Here is a 25,759-nt window from a genome sequence, read left to right as displayed (position 1 = left end):
TGCTTCCTGGATGCAATGGATTGAGCAGTTGTCCTCTATCATTACCCTCCACCATGCTGTTCCTGCCATGGAGCCATCCAACCACAGATTGAAATCCCCCAAACCAGGAATCAAATTAAATCTCTTCTCCTTTAAATTGTGAGCATTGAATACTTTGTTCTAGTAATAGAAAACTAATACCATTGCTAAAGGCTTATGAAAGAGACTTTCACAGCAAACAAACGAAAGTCTGTGCAAATGCTCATGAGGCTACATAGTATGCAGATGAATGATCTGGCACATGTGTGACATATGCACTGAGCTCCCAGCTTCCTGAATGACCCTCACATTCCCTAACAATAGGAGTAAACTCTAGCCATCAGAGACACTACCCAACATGTGGTCTTCAAATCCTCCCATGAGCTCGGTGCATGAATGCCCACTTCACAGAAGTCAAGCAGAGCATGCTCCAAGAATTACATTGCTTTAGGTCAACTCGTTTGTAACCTCATCAATAATATGGCATTAGAATAGAATGTGTGAGGTTGCTTCAAAGAAAGACCTGCCTTACCAGAGATTCTTCCCATTCAACATGGTGTGTGTGTGTGTGTGTGTGTGTGTGTGTGTGTGTGTGTGTGTGTGATGGAAGGGGGTGTTTTCTCCCTTTCTGAATGGCTAACCAGTAGAGTGATAGGGTGGAGATGCCACTGATATTAGTGGGGAAAGCCAAAAATGATAAGTACCCCATGTTGTAAAGAACAATGCCCCAGTTGACAAACCTTAGAAAGTGGTGACGCTCAACTCCCCCACTTCTACAGGGTAGACATCAGCTACACTAATGGGTCATAAGGGAGATTAAGTGACACACCATTGGGATGCACCACTTCTCACACCATGTCAGGTCTGCTAACACGTTCACCACACCCTGTGGTGAGGCACCATTCTGGAGCAGGCTGACCTGACCGGTTCACCTTCCAGCACCATATCTCTTCTCCAATGAGCTCCTCTGGCTATAAAAGTACTCTGCCCTCTCTCACAAGACAAGCTCAGGCCATGCTGGGCCCTTACTCAGGGGTTCTTTCTTTGGAGGGATGAATCCCAGTGTTGTGTTCTTTCCTGAGCACAGAGTCCCCCAGTGTTACTGAGCTCTGGTTTCCTGCATTGGTGAAACTTTCCTACAGATTCCATTTTTGTTTTTTAAGACATGGTTTTGTCATGCAGTTCAGGCTGGTCTTGAACTTGCAGGAATCCTTCTGCCTCAGACTCCCAAGTACTAGGATCACAGCATCTGCCACCAGGCCCAGCGCCTTTCATTTTCTGTCTCACCCCTCCACTGTCCTTTGTGTATTTTTGAGGCTCACCTCCCAGTTAAATGGCCTACCCTCAAGCCTTGCCTTCAGCTTGCTTCTTGGGGAATCTGACTGAACAGTTCAGTGTCACTCCTTTCCCTCCATTCCCTGGTTGGCTTGTGCATTTCTAGAGCTCCCATCAAAAAGGGTGTGTGTCTTATGTGTTTCTGCTCATTTCCATAGCTGCGTGTTATGAGTTATGTCAGCTCCTCTGGCTCATTAGCAACGTTATTGAAAACCCGGTAAGGAGATATGGCTTACAAAACCTTGCAAAAGGGAAGCAATTCCTTCCCACACAACATGATCTATACCATTTCTGCTTTGGGACCGAGAATTCCCGTGGGTCCCGGGAGCTAAGAGGCTGTGTTTGGAGAGGGTCCCCACAGAAGCACAGCCCTGCCCTGGCCAAATGATCCCTCTAAACTTAGCAGGCCTGGAGGCTGGCTTAGAGAAGCCACTCAAGGAGGATGTGAGGCTCTGCCCTTGAAAAGGAGCCAAGGTTCTGACCACTAAACAAGCAATGATACAACCCAAACGCATCAGTGCTCAGCAACTTCAAACTGGGCAACACCAGGCAAATCAAGGTCCTGTTGATGTTGCAATGTACCTTTTGCCACTTGATTTGTGCCTAATTTATTTTCATTCCCACTCTTGGGTCTGTTCTACATCTTCCAAATCTACGTCTTTTGTGGGGAATTGAAGTTACTTACAAATAGTTTGGAAAATGCCCTGAAGACCAACATATCTGACAATTCACTTCATTTCTAACATTATGGAAAGGCTACATGGTCAAAGCTAGCTCAGTATCATTGATGGAATGTTCACTTTACAAGCTTTAATTTTGTGACTTGAACAATTATTTCTAAGATGACAATATGTAATCCATTAACTAGTGATTTCCTACTGTTCATTTTTTTTCTGTAAATCTGTATAACTTGTACCCTTTCCCTGCTTTTTTTTCTTTTCTCCTTAAATAAAATTTAAAAAAAAAAAAAAAGCTAGCTTGGGGACCTCTCAGCCCAGTGCCTGTGATGTGTGATGGGCCATTGAAGGTAAAGGCTGGAGACCAGATGGTTGTGTCCCATTGATGTGCTTCGCTGCGGAACCCATCATGCCTGTAGCTTTGCCTGCATTGACTCTCAATGTGCTGTGGGCATGAATCTTCAACTCTTTCTAATTTAGATCTCACAAGTGCAATGCAGTTAGGATAATAATCCCTTCTTAGCACAGTTTTAAGGCGTAAGATACAGTATTATAAGATGCATGAGTTCCTGGAGTACAGGGTCCAATGAACAAATGTTCGTTGGGAGTAAGAACTAATAGAACACTAGCAGCAGGCCAGCTCTGAGGGGAAAGAGTGGGATCAAATGCTTTCTTGTCCCCTCTCATCACTGGTACAAATCTTACACACATTGCATGGTCAGTAAATATTGGCATGAAAGCCTGGGTAAGCCAAACCAGGCTGATGTTTGTTTGGGGTGGGGGGAGTTGGTTTTTTTAGCAGTCCACTCAAGCTCTGTTTTATTTTATTTTTGAGTCTCACTAAATTGTTCAGGCTGGGCTCAAACTTATGATCCTCCTGCTTCAGACTCCCATCAGGATTAGATTATAAGCGAGCCCCACCATGCCATCTTAAAGATGTTTTTTAAGCTGCTGTTTACTAGCTGGGCAAGGTGGTGCATGGTGCAATCCTAGAACTTAGAAATCTAAAAAGAGTTGACTTTGAGTTCAAGGCTAGCCTGAACTGCATAGTGAGACTCTGTCTCAGAGAGAGAGAGAGAGAGAGAGAGAGAGAGAGAGAGAGAGATCAATGTAATTTTAAAAAAATAAACTATTTACTGAGCCTTTTCAGATATGAGGTCCTGAGGTGAACATATCATGTTGATTTTTTTAGTCATCTATTTAGATTATTCCCTGTGTCTCCACTTTCCTCCCATGTGGAGTGAGCTCTACCCTCCGCTACACCTACCCTCCTTTAGGAAACAATTAATGAGTGAGGAGAAACCAAACATGTGCAATGCAGCCTCTTCCTGGCATCAGCCTCTTCCTATGGGGACCAGTTCCTAGGTTCTCACGTCCTAGCCAGGATACTTTATAACCAGGGGCAGGGAAAATGCAGGATTCCATTGACCAGGAAACCCTGTCAATGTTGAGAATCTTTGCCAAAAAGTCCTCTGCCCTGCAGTATAATCCGGATTACAGACTTGCCTTTGTCACTCCTAATAGTCACTTGGCACCTTCACGTGCTGAGTTCTACCTTATTCAGGAGTTAGGACTCAGATGGAGCAGGGTGGTGCAGGTTTTTAATCTTATATATGACCTTAACATAACCCCTACCCCAACCCTAGATATAAGTAACATTACCTTTTCTTTAAAACTGTGGAAGGTCAAATGACTCATCCGAGGCCACACAGGGCTCAGACTCAGCTGTATTAGACTCCAAGGCGTGACTCAGACCTGTACTGTACTCCCTCCCTGGAAGGTTGCCATGCCTTCTAACCATGGCAAGAAAACACATTTTCAGTCTTGAGAGAAGAGGGCAACCAGGACCCTTTGGTGTCCCAGGGCACCTGACCCGTGCTGCCAGCCGTGCTTCTGGAGTCGGACCAGGTCACTTCTGTTGGCTCCACGTGGTAGCTGGGCCTTGCTTAGAGCTCCCCGCTCGCTAGCAGGAGTTTTGCCCACCTTCATGTCTTCTGCTCTCCATGTTTCATCACTAACCAAGCTCCCAGGCTTGTCCAAGTCTCTCCTGGCTGGCTCATTCGTTATTCTTCCATTGATTCCTGGATGTGCTCAGGAGGAATGGCTTTCAGACCCTACTCCTTTGCCAAATGACTTGTTGCCATTGCTGTGAGGTACTGTGGCCAGGAACAGCATGCACCCTTGGCTCTGCTGTGAAATAACCCTGCAGGGAGTCAGAAAATGTCCTCACATGCTCTCATTCCACTGGGTGTCTATGACGGTGGGGGATTCAGAGTCTGACAAAGGCCCTGCCTTCTCCTTCCTGCTTCCTCCGCCTCCTCTTCCTTCTACTTCTGTCTCAGAGCAGCTTAATGATCAGCATCTGAAGTATGGTGCCTGGGTGTAAACTTCAAGGGTTCAGCATTAAAGGACTCCCATTTCATTACTGTTATAGGTGGAGAACTGAGGCACAGAGAAATTAAGGGACTGGTAAGGTCACACAAGGAATGAATGAGCTCAACACTCAACTCCTTGACTTTCAGTTCCGCACTCAACCAACAATGCCATTGGTGAACCGGGCTTACAGTCGTGACTCAAGGAAGACGTAACCGAGTGAAGCAAGGGCATCCCTCAGCACCCCCAACACACACACACACACACACACACACACACACACACACACACACTGGAGCCCACGTTCTGTCCCGTCTGTTCCCTCACTGTGTGATCCCACCTCCTGCCTTTCTGCTCTTTGCTCTCTTCTACCGTTGCAAAAGCCAGTTCCCATGGGCTGCACTATCAAACTGAGCACGCCTCCAAGATCTCTACAAAGCTTTCTCCAGAGACTGAAAGTCTTCCTTGAAACCGTCCCCTCTCACCTGTCCCACCATGCTCCTGCCCAGCTGCCTAAGGCTCTTATTACTCTCTGCAGAATCACTTGTGTCTCACGTCTTGCTTTGCTGCCTCCTACACAGAAATTCAAATCCCACAAAGGCCAGGACTGTATCTCCAGTGCCGGGTACTTGGTGGGTAATCAATACATAATAAATTTGTTTATTATTAGTTATCATTAGTTAAATAGTTCGTAGGGTGAACTATGCCACTGAGTATGGTGGACAGGCTACCAGATTGCTACTATGAGGGCCAGGAGGAAGTTAAACATCCTGGGTCAAGATACGGGGAGGCTGGCCTGAGAGTACCTGGTTTCTTAATCTCACCAGAGCGAAGCCCCATGGAACACAGCACACTTGACTCCTAAGCAAGGCAAGCAGGGCTGCATCTCCTCCAATGCAGAGCCAGTGGGCTACAGCAGGGACTGGACAGACCTTGAAAGAGCCCAGGCCTAGCAAGATTCCCTCTCTTGTATCCTGTTCTTACCAGGTAACACCGTCTCTGTGATATGAACATCCAACCCTCACAGAGGCTCCACACCAACTGAGCTCCATGGCTGTCCTTTTGCTCTCACTTGTCATCATAACAACACAGGGTGTTGGTGACCACTCTATCTCTTATCTGCAATAATAGGGAAGTAACCGGCACCTTTAAGTATGGAGCCCAGTCAACCCAGAAGTCATCCAAGAAAAATGATCTGCCATCTAGCCACTTGGGTTATCAGTGGTGAATAGGGACATATTTTCAGGTCCAGTGATCTCCTTTCTATTACCCCTAATATCACAAGTCACTAAGAGTCATAGTAATCCTTCCCTGCCTCACAAACACCCTCATATAATGAGAAGGGAGTCACCACATGAAGTTTTCCTTTCCTGCAGTAGCACTGAGATGCTCAGATGGTAGCCTAACCTTTGCCTGCCTTTAGTCCAAGGTAGGAACTGTGGAGAGAGCAAGTGGAAGCCAGCAGGTTCTTGGGATGCACTGACTCTTCTATAGGATAATTAAGGACCAAAAATGCCCTCTTGGAAAAGCATCCATATTCAGGCATCAATATTGATGATTTATTATATTTTATATATTATAGCTGTTAATCAATGGACAGAATTAATAATATTATATGCTAGACATTGTTCTAAATAAATCACTTGTATAAATTAATTCTCACAATAGCCTTTACAAGACATGAACTATTCATACACATTGTTCAGCTACATGGTACAATACCCATTGCTTTGGTTATGAGAATTTTCTAAATGTTCAAAAACTTTAGCTAGAAATTAATTCTGGACCTCAGAGTGGTTTAGGAGAGAGCTTTGAAATGTTCAGATGCTTTGAACTTTTATTTGTTATTTTATAGGTTGGAATTCTCTAATTGCAAGAAAAATGATCCCAGCTGATTTGAGTGGAGAGGAGAATTGGTTAAAGGATATAAGAAGCTCAAAAACACCCAAAGGCAAGATAACAAGTGAGACTATCAAAAAGGCAAAAACTTGGTGCTAAAAAAGTCATTAACAGCTTCTCTCCTGTAATCTCTACTTTCTCCTATGTAAGTCTTTTTAATCCAATTTATTTTTTTGTTTTAATTCACATGACATGGCATGATCATTGAAAATCCCCAAGTTTATATACTATAGGTCCACCCGCCTGAAACATTCCCTTCTCTCTACCTCAATTTCAATTCCCAGGGAAGGAACTCTGGCCCTTCTGAGTCAGGCATCCAATCCTAAATCAGCTGGCCAAGACCAGGGCCATGAGATCACCTAAGAGAGGCGAATATAAAGGGATAGTGGGTAGGAATTAATTATTGTGACCAAACACAATAAATTGTCCACTTTTTTATTTTTCTGATATTAAATACTGCATGATGTAAAGAAATATAGTCTACTGTATTTATGCTTTTAGAAGTTTATAGAGATTCCCTCAAATATGATTTTGTTCTCATTTACTTTTTTTATAGGTAAGTGTTAAGCTTTCCTATTGCTATCGTTTTACCCATTTCTTGATGTAATTTAATACTATGTTGTTTGGCACATGAAGTTTCAAATATACTGCATTCACTATTCAGTGTGTATTTTCCTTCTTTGGGATGGTAGTGGAATCAGCATTGAAAGGGACTTCTATTGAAGGTCATCCCTGCTTCACAAGCTTGGATGCTTTCCCCAGTATGCCTGAACACCCTGTGCTCCCTATCTTCCACTTGGGAAGTCCATTTCATTCTGATATATAACAAACTAAACATACCCAGACTTCAGAAAAGACATATGCTCATTTTGAGTGTCCTCTTCTTTTTAATTCTCATTTTATAAGAGATCCTTTAAAAAGTTAGGCAAAGGGCCAGGATTGTAGCTCACAGGCACAAGAGCCTGTCTGGCAAGCACAAGGTCCTGAGTTAGATTACTAGTACAAATCAGAGAGAGAGAGAGAGAAAGAGAGAGAGAGAGAGAGAGAGAGAGAGAGAGAGAGAGAGAGAGAGAGAGAGGCAAGGAAAGGCTTTCTTGCTCAGTTTTCCATATCTTCATCAGAGATTCTAGGGAAAAGTTTACCAACAGGGATTCTATGGGATGTAGGAGTCTGCTTTATTTCAGCTTTTAGAAATTTGTAGAGATTTTCTAAAATACAGTTTTGTTCTCACTTACTTTTTATAGAACAGTGGTCAGCAAGATGCCTTCAGAGCCCCAATGGGGCAGCCAATGTGCAGAACACAGCCATTTGGAGAGAACATTGGTCGACAGTGGAGAATTGCCTGTGTCTTGGCAGTGAGTGAAGTTTTTGGAGGCAAAAGTAGATGTCATGTCCTAAGTCACTTTCTCATTGCTGAAACACAATACTCAAAGGAAGAGAGGTTCACTTTGGCCCACCATTTCATAAGTTTCAGTCCATGTTCATTAGGTCTAACCACTGAGAGCGTATTGTGGAAGGGTCTTCTCCTTATGGCCAAGAGAAGAGAGAGAAAGGAAAGCGCCAGAGAGGAGCTAAGCCTTCCCCCAGTGACCTGCCTCTTCCAGCCAGCCCCCACCTCCAGCAGCGCACTCAGCTGCTGATGATTACAGCGCCCCCAAGATCCAGTCGCCTTCCACAGCCCCACTTGTGAGCACACGAGAAGCTCTGGGGGACATTTTTAAAACCTTAACCATAATACATACAAAGACAGTTGTAACCCTAACTGTCACTGTTAGAGGTGACATTCATTTTGTCTGTGTGTCTAGGATGTAAGCTCCAATACTGGGGGTTATTTTTTACCCTTTCTTTGGTCACTTCTAAATCCTCAACACCTGGAATAGTGCCTGGCACAGAGCAGGCGGGCAATAAATGTCTGCTGAATGAATGAATGAATGAATGAATGAATGAATTTATGCAGCTCAGCACCCTTAAATTAATTATCATCTGATCCATTTAGGCAACAAGTTCCCTGGCTATTTCTCATCCCTTTGATGCAAGGAAAACCCACTTCAGCCACCCATTCCCTAGAATTTTATTTCTACTACGCCTTCGGACCATCCATGGCTTCACAGAGGGAGGACACTATTTCTAGGAAAAGAATAGAAATATTACAGTCAGGGTGTGTGAGCTTCCCTGCTTCCACTCTCAAAAAAGTGATTTTCTAGTTCCTAAAACACTCATGATATTTACAGATAAAGACACTTTTATCAGTTTCTTGTGCAACATTCCACCATATATTTAGTGGCTTGAAACAACAAAAAGTCATTTTCTGGTAATTCTGGAGACCAGAAGTCTGCAATGCATGTCAGCAAAGCAATGTTCCTCCCAGAGATTCTAGGGTCAAAGCCAGCTTCCGGTGGCCACCAGTTCCTGGCTTGTAGAAGGATACACTTAGTTAAATTTAGGGTCTCCCTGGGTAACCTAGGATGATCTCCCTATCCCAAAATCTTTAATCACATCTACAAAGAGCCTTTTCTTTGCGCAATAACATCACAGGTTCTGTAGGTTAGCACCTGATGTCTTTTGGAGACATTACTCAGCCTCTATGAGGCTGAAGGCCACCAGTTAAATGTTTTTTCATTCAACATTCACTGTGTACCTACTCTCTACCAGGCACTGAACTGGTCTTTGGGACAAGTATGGGCAAATAAGACTGATGTGTGTCCTTCTGGAGCCCATGTTCTAGCAAAAGACATGGCACAACAAGCAATGCCATTAACCTCTGATGTTCATCAATTAGTCACCTAGCAAGGGTTTGCTCATAAATTCTAAGGCAGGTACATTTTGATGTGTTAGGAACACCAGCATCCCAGGGATTTTTCAAGAAGAAAAGACTGAAGAAGCCTCAACAATAACTACAATTTATACAGCAGTTACGTATTAGGTCCTATGTCAATTGACCTAACATATTATCTAATCTAGTCCTTCGAAAAAGCCTGGGGAATAGATCTGATTATCTCCATTTTACAGAATGAAAATACTGAGGCTCAGACTTTAAAATGATTTGTCTACAGTCTTAGCACTAGCAAATAAGTGCTGAAACTTGAACTCGAACTTGTGACAGGTTAGCATTGTTAATCAGCCACGGCACAATCTAAGCAGTCTGATGACATTAGGTACCAATTAGGTTGTGATCACTAAAAACAGGAGAGAGACAGTGTTGGGCAGTGGGTGAGCTACAGTCTGATTGCTCTGCTTGCAGTCTGTGTGTCATTGGGGAAGTCATCTCTCTAGCCTCAGTTTCTCCATTTGTAACATGACAGGATTTGTCCAAATGAGTTAAAAGTACCCCTCTAAGTATCTTATATTCTCTGCTTCTATAATGGAGGACTGAAAAAACCTCTACCATGCTCATGCTTTTGCCTGGGATGGGCTCACATCAGGCACCAAAAGCTGGAAACTATTGGGGACTATAGAAACAACTGAGCACACAGGTGACAGGCAGATGGCTTCTCTGCCTGGTTGCACACAGAGTCTGGGTCTCCTGGGAGGAAAGGTTCCAAAACATTCTAGAAGTAGATGGGTGGCAGAGACCCAGACCCTGTGTGAATCTTACAGATTGTAGGGTGAGGACAGTGACTGTGGCCTGTGGAATGACGTGACCCACTTTGGTGATGTCATGAAATCTCAGAGTGCTCTGTCCACAGGTGTGCATGCACAGGCACTCTACATGGACAGCACGTGCAGAACCCCTGATGCAAAGGGTGCCTGCTCTGAATGGACTTGTTCTGGGAACAGATCAGCCTGGAGTGCTAAGGAAAGAATCAAGACCACAGAAGTCACTTTATTTTCAAATGATCTCATGGTTCAAAGGTTGATGTCTTTTTTTGCGTAAAAGAAAAGGGTGGAAGAACATTTAAAACATATGCACATCAGTCCAAACCAGAGATTTTTATTTCCTTTATATCTATCTGTCTGTTACATATTGAAACCATTTCTATTTCCACATCTTTGTGATCTGGTAAATCATCCCTAAACACAGATCCCAGGAAAAATGTTGTGCAGCCAAAAGCAAGAAGAGACCTTTCTCCCCCCGAGATGGCTTTTACTGCATTCCAGGAAGACTTCTTGTCTCCCCATCTGTCTGGAACCTGTTTTCCAGCCCACACACATTGAGACAGATGAACAGGACCCAAAGCTGTTAAGAGTGGCCCAAGTCCCTGGACAAGACCCCATCCTCCTTTGCAGGACCATGTTTGAGATACCATGGACTCAGTTCTAAAAATGTTAAATCTTTCTGTTGGATCATTTCAATCCTTTGAAAGTCACTAACATGTATGAAAATCTAGAAAGCTACACATCTCATTAAAAAAATGTGCAAAGCGCATAGGAACAAAAACTTGCAACCACTTTCAAGGTGTACCCAGCCCTCCTGAGGCATACTCATCAATGTTCTAGAGCTCCCTGGACAGTAACCACAGGCCAGTGTGATTGCTGAGCCCTCAAATGTGACTGAGCCACATAAGGAATTGCTGCAAGTACAAAATATGCACTGGATTTTAAAGACATGGAAAAAATGAATGTAAAAATATTTTATGAAATGTAATTACATAATTATAACAATATTTTATACAATTATAAGATAAGATTACAATATTTTGCTATATTGGGTTGAATAAAATATATTAATCAAATTAATTTCACCTGTTTTGTAAGCCCTAGGAGACCCTAGGTTCCCAAATTATATATACTTCTTTTTCGTACTGGCTCATTTCTTGATGTGGTCAAGGAGGCCATACTAAGACAGGATTTCTGATGTTATATTCTCCCTCTTTCCTCTCTACCAAGAGCCCGTATCTGCTCAACCAACAGAATGTTGCCTTTCCAAGGAACAAGAATCTTGTTAGGTACTAGAAAGGTGTGGCAGTCTGTGGGCAGAGGCAGAGGAACTGAGAGCTAAGTAGCCTTCCAGCCTCACATGGAAAGCCTGAGTCTCAGGTCTTGGAGCTGGCAGCCCCTGAGGATGTGGTCCAGTTGTCCACACAGAGTGACACACTTTCCTGAGAAGATGCAAAGACCAGATGGCAACTTCCACCATATCAGCTGAGAGAAACTAAGAGTGTTACCTAGTCATCATCTTACAGGCAGAGGAATGGATTTAGATGAGTTGAGTGACATATCCAGTGCCTGATTTATTCAGAGCCTGGCTTAGTGAACACATGCAGGACAAATGATCCCAGCAAGGAATTTACTGATCCAAGAAGGGAAAACGGATCTCTCACTATAGTACAGTGCTCTGTTTCTACCACCCAGTGATGTCAGCACATCCCTCTTCAGAAGATGGGGACTTCACTTTCCCTCCAGGTTATCACAAAAGAAAGGACATAGAAGATAAAAATAAGAAACACAATCCAAAAAGAGATTTGATTTGAGAGTGACCATTGACTCATATGGTCTCCATCACTGCCACTACATGGGAGATGGACGGTCTCTGCAAACTTTTAGAAGCCCCATGCCTCTGCTCATCAGACATACGCAAATACCCTATGTCATGCATTATTCATAATACTGTAACTTATAGAAAGCTAATTAAAATTTTATTAATTGGGCTGGGGATTTAGCTCAGTGGTGTAAGCACCTGTCTAGCAAGTGTAAGATGATGAGTTTGATCCCTGGTATCAAAACAAAATTATTAATTTAAGATTTGTTTTGCTTCTTTTCTTAAGTCTTAAGCATTTTCATGAAAGCTTGCAAAACTCTGGACCAAGAGACAGGGCAGAATCACAACCACACTTGATGTTTACTTCTGGCCCATTCTATCTAACTGGTCAGAGTTCATGACCACCAAGGAAGTACCTTGAGCATTGCCTTTACTCAAAAGATAAAATAACCCTCTCTCATTTTGGTTAAGCAAAAGGCTTAACAAGTTCTACTTAATTTTTTTCAGTACTGGGGAATTGAGCCCATGGCCCTTTGCAATGAGCTCTATCTCCAGATCTTTGTATTATTTTTTATTTTGAGGCAGGGCCTTGCTAAGTTGTCCAGGTTAGGCTTGCAATCCTCTTGCCTTGATTTACCAGAGTGCTGGGATTATAGGTGTGTACCCTCACACTGGGCTTCAGTTTGATGTTTTTCATTAAGAAATAAGTAATAGAGTGTCCCAAGCAACAACAACAACAGATCCCAGACCTCTGAGGTCCAATCAGAGCCCCTTAATATGTCAGGAGCAGAATGACATAGCTACTGATCACACACTAAAAATGATTGCTGATGGACACATGTAACTTTGTAGAGTTGGCAATTTCACATGTACACTTTTCTCTATGGGGTGATGGAGTTATGATTGTGCAGTACTGTCACCTACTTGGCCCACACCCCAGAAACCAGAGTCATGGTGTAAACAGTGGACCCCCTCATCAGCTGCAGGAAGACTATATCTCCTGGCCCTCAGGTAGGTACACATACCTGGCTCATCTGGTGTATGGGTCTGTGGAGGGGAATTGTGCCCTGGGAGGACAAAACCATGGGTCCCAGCTGTCACAACACCCCACTGCCTGTGCAAACTTCTGGTACTAAGGATTCCTCAAAGGTCAAGAAGAGCATGAACTCTGAAGTCTGAAGTTCCTGAGTATGAACCTGGGATCCACCACTTTTTAACCAAGAGACTCAGGGAAGTTCCCAGAGTACTTTCATTTCTTCAAATGCCACTCTTTCTTTATAGAAAACTTTCAAGAGTGTGAAGGTCAGAATGCTGCTTAGATTGTCCTTAGTTGGACACTTATCATGAGATTTACAAACTCAGATTTATCATCTTCACATCCCTATAAAAATTTATAAAGTGATCTATTATTTCATCCTGTTTTTTCAGAAGTGGTTTACAAACAAAAAAAATTCCTCTTTTTCTTTCACAATTCTTTCTCACTATGTTTCCAACTCCCCCATACAAAAAAAAAAAAAAAAAAGCCCTCATACAATGGAAAATCAAGGAGGGGTGCTGAAGGAGTGTGACCTGCTAAGGACTTGCAGCCTGATCAGCATAGTTCATGTCCAAACCAAGGCATCATGGTTTGTAACGTCCCCACATGAACTGTGGCTGATGGACCAGCAACATCAGCATTATCAAGAACTCAATAGAAATGCAGATCTCAGTCCCCACTCTAGATGACTAGACCAAAACCTGCAAATTAATGAGATTCCCAAATAATATTTTTAACACTAAAGTTTTAAGAAACACTGTTATAGTGGATGAAATGGCAAATTTGAGGTTTAGAGAACTATGTTTTCCTTTTGATTCAATGACTCACTTGCTTTATCACCTTAGAAAAATTACCATTTCTGGGCCCCTATGTCCTTATCTAAATAACAAGGACAATTGTGTCACTCTCCCTCCCCCAACATGTTGTGAAGATTGTTGGAGCATGCATGTGGAAGTGTTTTGTAATGTATTAGGGAGTAGATAAGTATGAGGTTTTATTTCTTTCTATCATACACGTTTTTTTCAGTAGCTGCAGTAGTCTGTGGGCCAAAAGTCTGTGTACCTTTTTACCTGAAGGAGCCCAATTTCCAATGGGAGCCCAGTCACACGGGAAATATGCCAGCTGCAATCTCTGCTCCCTTACGCAGGAGCTTTGTCAAACTCCCCAAGACTCTGATATGGATCAAGAATTAGAAATTTCAATGTTTCCACACAATTCCTGGGAGACCTGTCAGTCAACATCTATTAGGCCTCACAGAGGACTCCCTTGAACAAACATTGTGAGCTTTAGAAATCCATAGATCTGGCTTTAAATCCTAGCTTTGCCACTTCCTAGCTGTGATCTTGAACAAATCATCCTGGTTTTCTGTGCCTCAGTTTCTTCATCTGTACAAAGAAGATGAAAATACAAACTTTGCCAGACTGTTGTAAGGATCTTGTAAGAAGGCACTCTATTTAAACAAAGTCACTATTACAGTTAATAAGAATTATGATAATGACTAAGAGGACCTTGTCCTGGGCAAGTATTTTAGGTGTGGAAGCTTATAAGAAATATTTAGTCACTGACTCACATATTTAAGCACTTATTAAATACCATACTTATGTAAAGAAGCTTAGTGCAGTAGAAAGAGCATAGTCTGCTGTCAGAGGAAATGGCTTCAACCCTGAGGATTCCTTTCTGCTTTCAAATATTAGAATGCATCAAAAAGTAGCCCAGACAGGATCAACTGTGAATTTTATCAAGTTGGAAAGGATTGTATAGTCAATAAGAGAAAAAGCCAAGATTAGGAAAAGGGTAGAACAGAGGCCCACTTTATAGGATGTGATGTCAGAGAACAGAGCATAAACTATTGTGCCTTTCCCCAAACAGCAATATTGTTCAATTTTATATTCTTTGAGCAACTTGAACCTGTCACAAGTTGGGATAGTGCATAATGACTGCATTTCTTAAACTTTAGCATGCATCACTCAGAAAGCTTGCTAAGTACATAAATCACTGGACTCCAGCCCCAAGTCTTAGAACCTGCACATTTAGCAGGTGTTTTTGATACAGATGGAAGAAATTCTACCAGAGAGATTGATACCAAATTTGTCTAACTCCAAGTCCTAATCTTTTATTATTCAATCAAAAAATTTTTAGATGGGTAGATGGACACATGAACAGATGGATAGACTGATTAGAGGATGGATGGATGGATGGGTGGATGGATAAGTAAATGAGTGTCCCGCATACAGGAGCGCAAGACTGAGGACAGATAATAGATCAGGGCCCTGAAACTGTCTCTACTGTCTCATTTCCATGGTTCCTGGGAAGGGCCTGAGCTCTAGAGTGCCAACCAGATTTGATATGGATCAAAGCCACCATAGCATTGTGCAAAGGGAATGAGCTATAGGGTCAGAACACATGCATTCAAGTCTAATTGCTGGTATTGTGTGACTATATAGAATTGATGACTATATTGAACTTTGACTTTCTCATGTGAAAAAAAGAAGATTAAAGTATCTGAGAAACAAAGTTGTTAAAGTATATGTGTAACTAATTTCTCCAACTAACAACACATCCCTAGTCCTACTCTTTCCCATTCTGATCTGAAATCCTCTCAGGGAATCCAATAGCCCTCACATTTATACCCACAGTACTTGTAGGTACATGATCTCACTTGGGTCTCATCTAAGCTATACGAGGGGCCATAATTTCTAATTCACAAATAGCAGAGACAATCAGAACACAGAAGAGTAACTCTCAGGTTACCTGCAGCAGCTGAGTCTCCACAGGACTCAAGAGCATCTTCTGGTCAAAATCAGAGGTATAACTAGAAACATTTGAATTTTCAACTTCTGTCTGCCTGTATCACGCCATTGTGACTAGTTGAACTGAATACATGCCTGGGAACTGTTTTATTTTGAACTCTTCTCTTCAGGCTGTTTCATGGACTCTTTGCCCCTCTGGCCTTCAGAAAGCATTTGTGTCCTGGTTTCTGATGGAGGACGCACTATGAGGGAACAGAACCTATTTATTCTAACTTGCTCTGTCATCTCTAATGTACTGTCACACAAGTGACTTGCTGTGCGGTACTAGCAAGGAAACAATAAAATGCACAATTAAGAGTGTGGCTAATGCCTCCCAGTGAGTCAGGCTCTCTGGAGGTCACATTTCCTGTGAATTCATCGTCCATGGATGGTTTCTCTAAGGTCTTCAGATGGCTCAGCTGTGTGTAATGTCTACTTTGCCCTCTTTCCGTATTTCCACATTGAGTTGGGAGATAAGTGGGAAATGGGAATGGATAATTGAGAAGGTGCCGGTGACCATCTACCCGATTACCATCCTTGATTAGAATGGACCTGCCACTCCTTTTCTGTGGGAGTTGTCTCTGTTCACTCAGGGATCCACACTTTGCTTTGAGGAGCCTGTGCAGCTCCAGATTCTATGGCTCAGAATGACCTGGAGCCACATATGATAGTGTGCCTTATTTATCTGATTTTTAGAGTAGATTTCTCCTTTTCTTGGAGACTGAAGTATTAGGGTCTTCCTGAGATTCTCTTAACAAAACCAATTGCTTTGTCACTTCCTTCTAACAGCACAGCCCCAGAATCAGGACAATGTCACCCCCATCTTGTCAAAAGGTGGAAGTTAAAATAAAAGATGGAGATGATTGTACCTGGTATATTAGTCAAAGTTCTCCAGAGAAACAGAACCAATTGGAGAGATAGATAGATATAAAAAAAATACACAGGTGGAAAATAGATAGATGATAGACAGATGACGATAGGTAGGGAATTGGCTCCCATAATTATAGAGACTGATGAATCCAAGGCTAAGTCCTGTCAAACAGGGGAATTTATTCTCACTCATGAGAGGATCACTTTTTGTTTTATTAATGCACTCAACCAACTGAAACCAGGCCCATCCACACTGGGGAAGGCAATCTGCTTTACCCTGTTTGTAGATCCAAATGTAAATGTTACCAAAAACACCTCACAGGGGCATACTCAGAATAATAGTTGACCAACATCTGAGAACTCCATGGCCCAGTCAATTAAACCTCCTAACATTGACCATCCCAATGTGTAAAAGTTAGGAAAAATAACCAGCATGAACTTTTTAGATAGTTCTTCACATGGTCTCACAATCCCATGCAGTAGACCCATAATATGGCTGACTCTAGAGGCTGATTTTCTCCACTGTGCCTTGCCTCAGATGACCCTAAATGTACCCTTCTTTAGGAAGGCACATCAGATAATATAAGGTCCAATAGCAGCGAATACCCAGGCCACCATTCACTATGTGAGTACATAACACAGCCTTGCTGGATACACAGTAAGAACAGCAGACCTTGTTTTAAAAGCTATGTCCAGGTTCTGCACAATTGTCCTGATTGTTCCTACTCTTGGAGGAAGTTGCATGCAAAATCCTGTATGAAAAGAGAAGCAATTACTAGGTATGCTGTGAAATAGAAAGGTTGGTTTTAAATTCCTTTGCTCTCTTGTCCACGGAGGCTCACACACCCATTGCTCACAACCTCCGTGGAATGCTGGTTCTAGTCCTCAGGTCCCCAGAATCCCGAACATTTAACATTCATCTGACAAAGTTACCTGAATCCCTTGCAGTCAAGAGTCAGGGTAGCAGCATTAATTAGGATTCTCTGGAGTCAAGATCAGCCTCTGCCTCGCAACCCTCGAAAGGCTCCTACTCTGGGAACTTCAAGACTAAGAGAACAGGGAACAGCTCACAGAGACACGGGGCCAGCTGATATCCACAGAGCCACATGCTTGCAGTACTAGAAACCACACTTCAGGGTCCTGTGACTCCAACTTGTCAGCTAATACTCGAAGAATTCCCTGACAATCTCTCACTCTTGAACACAGACTCCCCCAAAGTTTGAAAGGAAGTGGGTGTCTGTGCTCTCTCTGTAGCCAATGACACTATTCAAATGATCCTGGAACACCTGCCTCCAAGATTTGGCTTCTGTCTCTTTCATCTTTAACTTGCTACTACCTACATTATGCTGTTGGTAAAGAGGGCAAAACCTCAACTTTCTTTATCCTCCTAACCAAAGAAGACCTCTTTCAGGACCTCTTCTGCCTCAAATGCTGGTCTATCCAGGAGATCTTATCCCTGAGTAGCTAACCTGGAGGACAGAAGAGTTTGGGAGCTGGGTAAAACAAATTCCTAAGAGTATCAGTTCAGCTGGAGAAGGTGTCAAAAGGAGGTTGGAGGGCTTCAAGATGGAGTTCAGTCCACACAGGCTGTCAGGTATCCCCCGCTTAAGAAAGAAATCCATTAGGACCATCTTATGAATAATAAAGACCATCTGCATTTGATTTTTAATTTTTTTGTATGGAGCTAGCAATCAAATCCAGAGTGCCAGTTGTATCAGGCAAATGCTCTGCCACTGAGCTACCTTCCCAATCCCCTGGAGGTGATATTTAAGTGACCACACAGATCTCCAAATAGTGGTCTTTCCCACTCTCTTCACAGCCATCACCAAAATCACATTCTGGTTTAAGGATCACATTTAGGGTTGAGCTCTCCAGATGGTGTTCCTGGGACTCATCTCTGCCATCCATGCGAGGAGACCCACACCGCTTAGTCTCCCAAGTATCTGAGGACATCTGGCTCAGGGCCACCCAGGCTGGATGAATCTCAAGAAATGACATCTGCTAAACATACCCAGAAAGGGTTTTCTGAAAGTGACGGTAGAAATGCCACCATGCAAATTGTGACAGATTGAGCCAGCCACTGGCAAACTGGGAGCAGCTTCTGATTCTTTCCTTTATGTATCTAATTTCTTAGCATCTCAGTCAGTGCAGGATAAGGAAGAGCTGACAGTGGAGTGGGGGAAGCAGACAAATAACTCAGAGCTGAGGGTAAAACATCCAAAGAGAGGTGCCGGAGGAGACACCCAGGGGGAACAACAAAGCCGGGGCTCCAGGGCTTGCTGTTCTAGAGCTGAACTTGCAGCTCTGACAAAGCTGACTTTAAGCCGACCTTCAGCCGCGCTCCTTAGCAATGTACACCAGGCAATCGCTGGTAAATCTTTATTAATTTTAATTGGCGGCACCCATTTATAAGAACCATTAAAAAGGATAAATTGAGCCCATCCGGCGTAATGTCTTTTGTTAATTAGTTTGTCAGCACTGTTTTAATATCCCCTAATGACTTCATATTTCAGACCTGACATTAAAGGAGACGCTGCAAGAAAGGAAATGGTCTTATCACAGTGTACTATACCGTTTTTCTTTTTTGAACAAAAAATGTCCTTCCAAATGCTGACCAAGGTTAGACATCGTGTAATCCTCAAAGGCAGGTGCTTGAGGACTTTTGAGGACCCTGCTTCTGTGCTTGCTACTCCATTGTTTATCATTTTCCTCTTCCTCCCAACCATCTCTGGTACCCCACTCATTCATTTCTTCTTTCCCTTCTTCCTTCATTTATTCAACAAACTCTTACTGAGCTGCTCAGATTTGAGGAGATAGGTTGGGATGAAGTTAAGCAAAACTCAGAAGCTTTCTAGGAAAACAACAAAAAACATTTCATTCTTCACTTCACTGTGGGACTCCCCCCAATTTAATGACAACACTTTTGTTTTGGTAGGAAGCAAACTATGACCAGATGAGAAAGAAAGACAAATCGATGTGGGAAGTGTTGACTCCTGGTTCTGAACAGTACTGCTCTAAAATCAGGTGAAAATCAAAACAGACACCAAGGCACCCTCCCCTGGGAGGCACTCAGGTTTGGGGATTGAGAGGGAGAAGTGTGTTTGATCCTTAGGCACATTGTGTTAGCAGCCCCCACAATGGGCCTCAAAGGATGAGCCACAAGATGATGCATTTGAATGCTGGAAGCTTCTAAACTATTTGCATACTTGTAAACGCGAAGCAAAAAGGAAAAATAAAAATTTCATTGTCTCTCTACCTGTTCTGCACTGAGGAGGGGGGAGAGACAAGAGTACATCATAAAAAAGAAAGAGAATGAACAAGGAACTCACATGAGCCTTGTGGCTTTCTGTGTGCTGGCTCCTGGGAGGCATCTTTGCCTGATTAAGTAAATTTACAAGCATATTATCTAATTTTAACTGAATTACGCTCATGAAAAAGACAATTAGAAATCCGTAGTTTAAACCACAAGTTGACATGAAAAATGACAGCTGAAACTTTCCCGCTTTTGCTACATGTTCTTTGTCAATGAAGAGATAAAAATAATGTTAATCTAATCACTTGCTACAAGCAACTGGCCAAAAAAATGACAAATTATCAAGAAGACTATTAGAAATGTGCTCTTATATCTACTATTATTCACAGTAAACTTTGCGTAGGCATACTGTATGCCTTCAGATATTAACTAATGATCATGATACTAATTTATATTTTATGGATAAATAGACATAAAGGGAGGTGTACACAGATAGCATATGCAACTGTAAAAGTATGCCTGGGAATCTCTCAAGTGTGGGACTCTTGACAATTATATAATCCTCACTTTTCTCACCTTTAACATGGTAATTATTTCATCTACTTTAAAATATTCTTCTAATGATGATGTACAAAGCATTTAAAATGCCCACTGAACACTTTGGCACTGGATATGGGCACATCGCTCCCATGACCATGACCACAATCATCATCACCACCACCACCAAATCAAGTAAGAGTCTATGATTCCTTTTAACACATGCGCAGCAATCATTGTCACAGAAGATAAAAACATATGCAAATGCCCTTAAACGAGGTGCTAAAAGTTTCTTGCAGTGTTTGATGCTTTCTGGATGTACTGACTCAGGAGAACATTTTTGTCTCTTCTATGTTTTATGAAAGCTTTAGAGCAAGACCTCATCAAATCCAAGAGACAAACAAGCATAGAAGTGAAGAATCTATGGAAACTGGGATGTTTCAGAGTACAGTTTGTATAAGGGAGTAGCTATTTCTCGGCACCATGCAATAATCACTTGATAGAAAAGTGGGCACAATGGGCCTATATAATCCAATTTTCAAGAAATTGAAAGTAAAATCCTTTCATTTTTCTTTATTGCTTCTATCTCCTTTGGTGTCTAAAATAGCACTTTGGGGGTGCATTTCCTGATTTAGTAGAGCTTTTTCTGTCTTAAGACACCTCAAACCCTATCCTGCCATCTGTTGAAAAACAAATGTCATGAGTATGTACAGTAAGTCTCAACCAACATCTCCAGAGAGACTTACAAGTTAGCTTTTGAGAGTGAAATCAAAGACAAAAGAGATGTGAGCGGGCTGGAGACCTGTGTAGAGCGGAGGAGAGGAGGGAGACTGAAAAACAATGGAGTGTGAAGGGGAAATCCTGAGTGTATTTAACACTACCTATGTCCTGCCTTTGCTGAGACTGAGACTGGCTTAACGGGGTCTTTTCTTTTGGATGTCTACACCCCTCCTTTTCCTCTCTATACCTTCCCTTGTCATTGTCCCAAATCATCATCCCAGTGGTAAGTATGAAACACACACACACACACACACACACACACACACACACACACACTCCTCAGGAATTTAGCATTTAGGTGGCAATACCAATCAGTACACAACTGATAAGTAACTTGTTACAAGGTATTAAAGAGGTGATTCACAGATAAGAGGGGCACACACCTCTTCTGGGGAAGTTGGTATAGGGAAAGCTTCCTGGGGGAAGTGTCCTATAAACTATTTCTTAAACTGTTTTTGTTATGCAGTGCATCATATGGAAAAAAAGTAGAAATGTTGTTCACATTCCACTTAAAAATAAGAAACACCTGTGAATTTATCAATGAATCTAAAAAAATAGAGCAACTTACATATCTTTGGAACCCCTGTGTGTATCCCTCCCCAAATCCATCCTTGTATTTTACAGATCATTCCTATATTTTTACTTATAATTTTCTGCATATATATCACTATATGTATTTTTGTTTGCTTGATTCTAGATTTTGTGTAAATAGAATAATACAGTATAGTACTATTCAGAGACATAAATTTTTGCTTGTCTTTATATTTCTGAAAAATTATCTATATTTACATATGTAGCTACAGCTCATTAATTTTTAGTGATGTGCAATTTTCTGTTGTATGAATAAACCCTGATTCACTGATGCATTTCACCACAGCTAACAAGTCAGTTGTTTCCAGTTTTGCAATTATATACAAGGGCATTATAAACATTCCTCTATAAGTCCCATGGTATATGTCTCCTACAAAAGGCCCTGTTTGGTTGTTGCTGGTATATAGGAATATAGTTGTCTGTAACATTGATTTTGCATCTAATCACTATGATAAATGGTTTATTAATTCTAAAATTCTATCTGTAGTTTGGTATTGTTGGGTGAAGTGATGCACATCTATAATCTCAGCTGCTCAAGAGTCTGAGGAAAGGATAACAAGAATGGACTGGGCAATTTACCAAGATCCTGTATCAAAACAAACAAAAGTAAAAAATAAAATAGGCAGTGTCAGCAACACAAAAGAAAGCAAATTGCTGTCACCATATAGCACACCCATCCGCCAACTCCAAGCCAGCTCTACATGTTGCTTCACCTTAAAATGGGGCAACAGAGATACCAAACAACCTAATCTTGGGTAAGGACAATGCCCAAGGAGAGAAGGTAAGCCCCAGAGGGCCATCAGTCCTGGCCAGGAGCTTCAGGGACTCCATGTTACCCTCCCAAAGCAACTGAGTAAGAAACAACTATGGGAGACTGTCATGGAGAAGGTGTGGGCCACACATAGACCCCTGGCATTTTTAAGTTCAGGTTGGGAAGGACACATGCTCTGCCATTCATAGAAAGCAACCAGACCCAATGAGTATCCACACTAAGTCCAACAGTCCACTTAAAGCCTTGCCCCATGGCTTACATTCGCAGAGACCAGAGGAATGATTGCTTTTCCTAGCAATATGAGAAGGACATACCTTGGCTTAAGTGGTTACCACAGTCTGGGGTGAATGGACAGAGAAGTCTCTGATCTACAGAGAGCACCTCAAAACCCATAGGCTCTGGGCAGAGAAAATCATGGCAGGTTGGATTTTTAAGACTACAGATCCTAGAAACTACTCATCCAAAAACAAAGAGGAATTTTTTCTTTGACTCAATCTTTACTTGATTTTTCTTCCTTTTTTTAAAAATCATTTTTCTCTTTGCTTCATCAGTTGTATTGTGGGATTTGGGTTTTTTTCTCCCTTGTTTGTCTTTTTCCTCTTTAGTTTTTTTTTTTTTATCTTTTCCCTCTTTCAACTTTTTTCTTCTCTCTTCTTTATTTTTTGTATTTTGCCTCTTTTTTCTTTTTTCTTCTTTTTCTTGTTTGGTCCTTTTTGTCACTGTTCTAACACTGTTGACTGCTTTTGCTTCTCAGTAGGACCCTTCCATCTTACTGTTTTTTCCTCCTTCCCATATTCTATTAGTTTTTCAAATTTTACTCTTTTTCATTCTCCTGTTCCCTGCCCCCTTTACCTTTTACTAGAATAACTACTGGTTTTATAAATCTCTAGATAATTAGTTAACTTTATTGCAGCTGAATACTGTTCTTTTGTTAGTAGAGGTAAAGCTAAAGTTATTCCATTTAGTAGATGTTTATTTACTGCAGGTCAATATTTGTGTTTGTATTCATACTACAATTATAGATCTGTTTTCTATTGTTAAAAATGGTACATTATTGGTCTTTATTCTTTATCAATATCCAGTTTGTCTTTGGCACTATGATAGTTACTGATTTTATTACCATAGAAAATGTGACATAGTTGTTATTATTGATTTATGTGAGATGCCAATATCTAAATTCCCTTGGGTCATTAATAATACTACCACACATTCCTGGAGAACTAGGTACTGGTCCAAATATGCCGTTACCTCCCCTCCCAAGTAAATGGAAGTATGTGGATTCTGAGGCACAGATAAAGGCCAAAAGTTAGACACATGCAGAGGACACCACTGAAAAGTAAACATTCACTAAAAAGGTTTCTGTATTAGCAGTAAGGCTTTCCATTATAATCAACCCAAAAGCCTCTGTACACACACACACACACACACACACACACAATGAGAAGACAAGGAAACAAAATGCCTCAAAAACTCTCAAGTCCCCCAAAGCAAAAAACAAAAAATAGAAGAACTTGATAAACTGGTGCAAAACATGAATGATGAGCATAAAAAACAATTAGCATTCATAATAAAGCTTCAAATATAAATTTAAGAGATTAAAATTGATATATCAAAAATTCTAGAGATTTACTCAAAGTCTCCATTGAGCATATGGCAGAGTGGTAAGCATCCAAGAAAGAGCCTCTCTGAGAGTCGCCATCCAGACACTGGAATATAGCAGTGTGAGGAAGATGTGAAGGAGAGAAGTGAATCCCTGTACCCAGGGAAGATCTGAAGTGTACACTGAAGCCCACAGAGAGAGTGAAGAGAGAAACTTCAACAAAGAGGAAGGAGACAGCCAGTAGCACGTTCTCCCTGAGATGAGACTCTGGGTAGGAACAGTGATTTAATCCTATGCACACACAATGGCTGGTGACTCCAGAGGCCTCCAAGAAAGATGTAGTGGTAGAGGGAAGCATCAGACTTGAAGGATTGCATCAGTTGCTGGTGAGTGCTGAGGGCTCATTTCTCCCGTGTGAGAGAGAGCAATCAGCCAGTAGCCATTTAGGAGAGGGGTGGACTGAGCTCAGAACTCAAAGCTCCTGTATTGGCTCCATCTAGTGGCTCCCAGGTAGGTTCATTTCCACCTCTAGGGTGCACAGATGGCTACAGGCTGAATGAGTCTAGTCTTGGTCTGAAGGTGTAAACTCACTGAGATTATCCACTAACCTGCCAAAAATCTACTGCTGGCTTTCTGGGATAAATCAACATGGATCAGGACTCTGTCCTTACACAGAGACAAACCTGGAAGTAATTTTCATTGTCTCTGTCTGTCTCTGTCTCTGTCTCTCTGTTTTTCTCTCTCTCTTCATTTTTTGTTTGTTTTTCATTTTTTGTCTGTTTTTTTCTGGGGTTTTGGGTTTTTTCTCCCTCCCTGTTTGATCTTGTTTTTATATGAATGTGAATGTGGTTTCTAACCTCTTTGGGGCTGTGCTTCTGTTCTGTTCTTTTTATCTCTTCCTTTTCTCTTTCCCTCCAGTCTCCTGTACTAGTTTCCCAAAGTTAGTGTGATCCCCCTCTGTCCTCCAGCCTTACTTTCTAATCTCTCCCTCTTCTTCCACTTCTCTATTTTCTCCCTAATTCATTTTAAATTTTAACACTTAAGGACAAAATTGACATATTAAGGATTTGTATACTTTCCTGATTTGTTTTAGATTTTGTTGTATTGCCACATGTCTAGTTCATACAGTTAAAGGTGGCAAATTAATGGCTAGCTTAGATTGTCATATTCTAGGCTGTATTGTGACAATTGTTCTAGACAGTCATTCTTCTCATATTCCAAGATTTAGATTGGCTAAAGGTCACAGAAATACTGTGACACAGTACCAAAGAGCCAGAAACTGGGCCAAACAGGCAGCAACTTCTCATCCCCAAAAAATCTTACAACAGACTCAAAACCCAAAATCTAGCTACACTTGAAAGATACTTTAGAGAAATAGTCACATACTAAGGATTCTAAATACTAACAGTAAAGCAACCCACCATAGACAATTTATAAGCATCACTCCAGAAGTTAAACTAAAAAAAAAGAAAAGAAAAGAAAAGAGAGACCCTGTCTCAACATGAAAAAGGCCAGGGGGTAGGAGCAAAGGTGGCGGATAGGTAACAACTGGCTACAGAGGCTCCCTGAAATAGTCAACTTAGAACTGAACATAATACAGAATGGGGAGTGCCAAACAGAGGGAGATGAATTCTCTAGTCCCAAGAAGAAATTAAGGTGACCTGCTGACCATCTGAGGACCCGCTGCGACTGGCCAACACTGTGACTTTCCGGGGTCCTGATGCAACTAGCCGAGGCCCTGCCGCAACTGGTCGGGGTCCCACCGCAACTGGCCAAGCTGCCCAAAGTACTGCCACTTCGACTCACTGGA

Source organism: Cavia porcellus, unplaced genomic scaffold (genome assembly GCF_034190915.1).
Source record: "Cavia porcellus strain 051 isolate PalLab524CR breed Dunkin Hartley unplaced genomic scaffold, mCavPor4.1 scaffold_31, whole genome shotgun sequence".
Classification (NCBI taxonomy): domain Eukaryota; kingdom Metazoa; phylum Chordata; class Mammalia; order Rodentia; family Caviidae; genus Cavia; species Cavia porcellus.
This window is presented reverse-complemented; position numbering follows the sequence as displayed.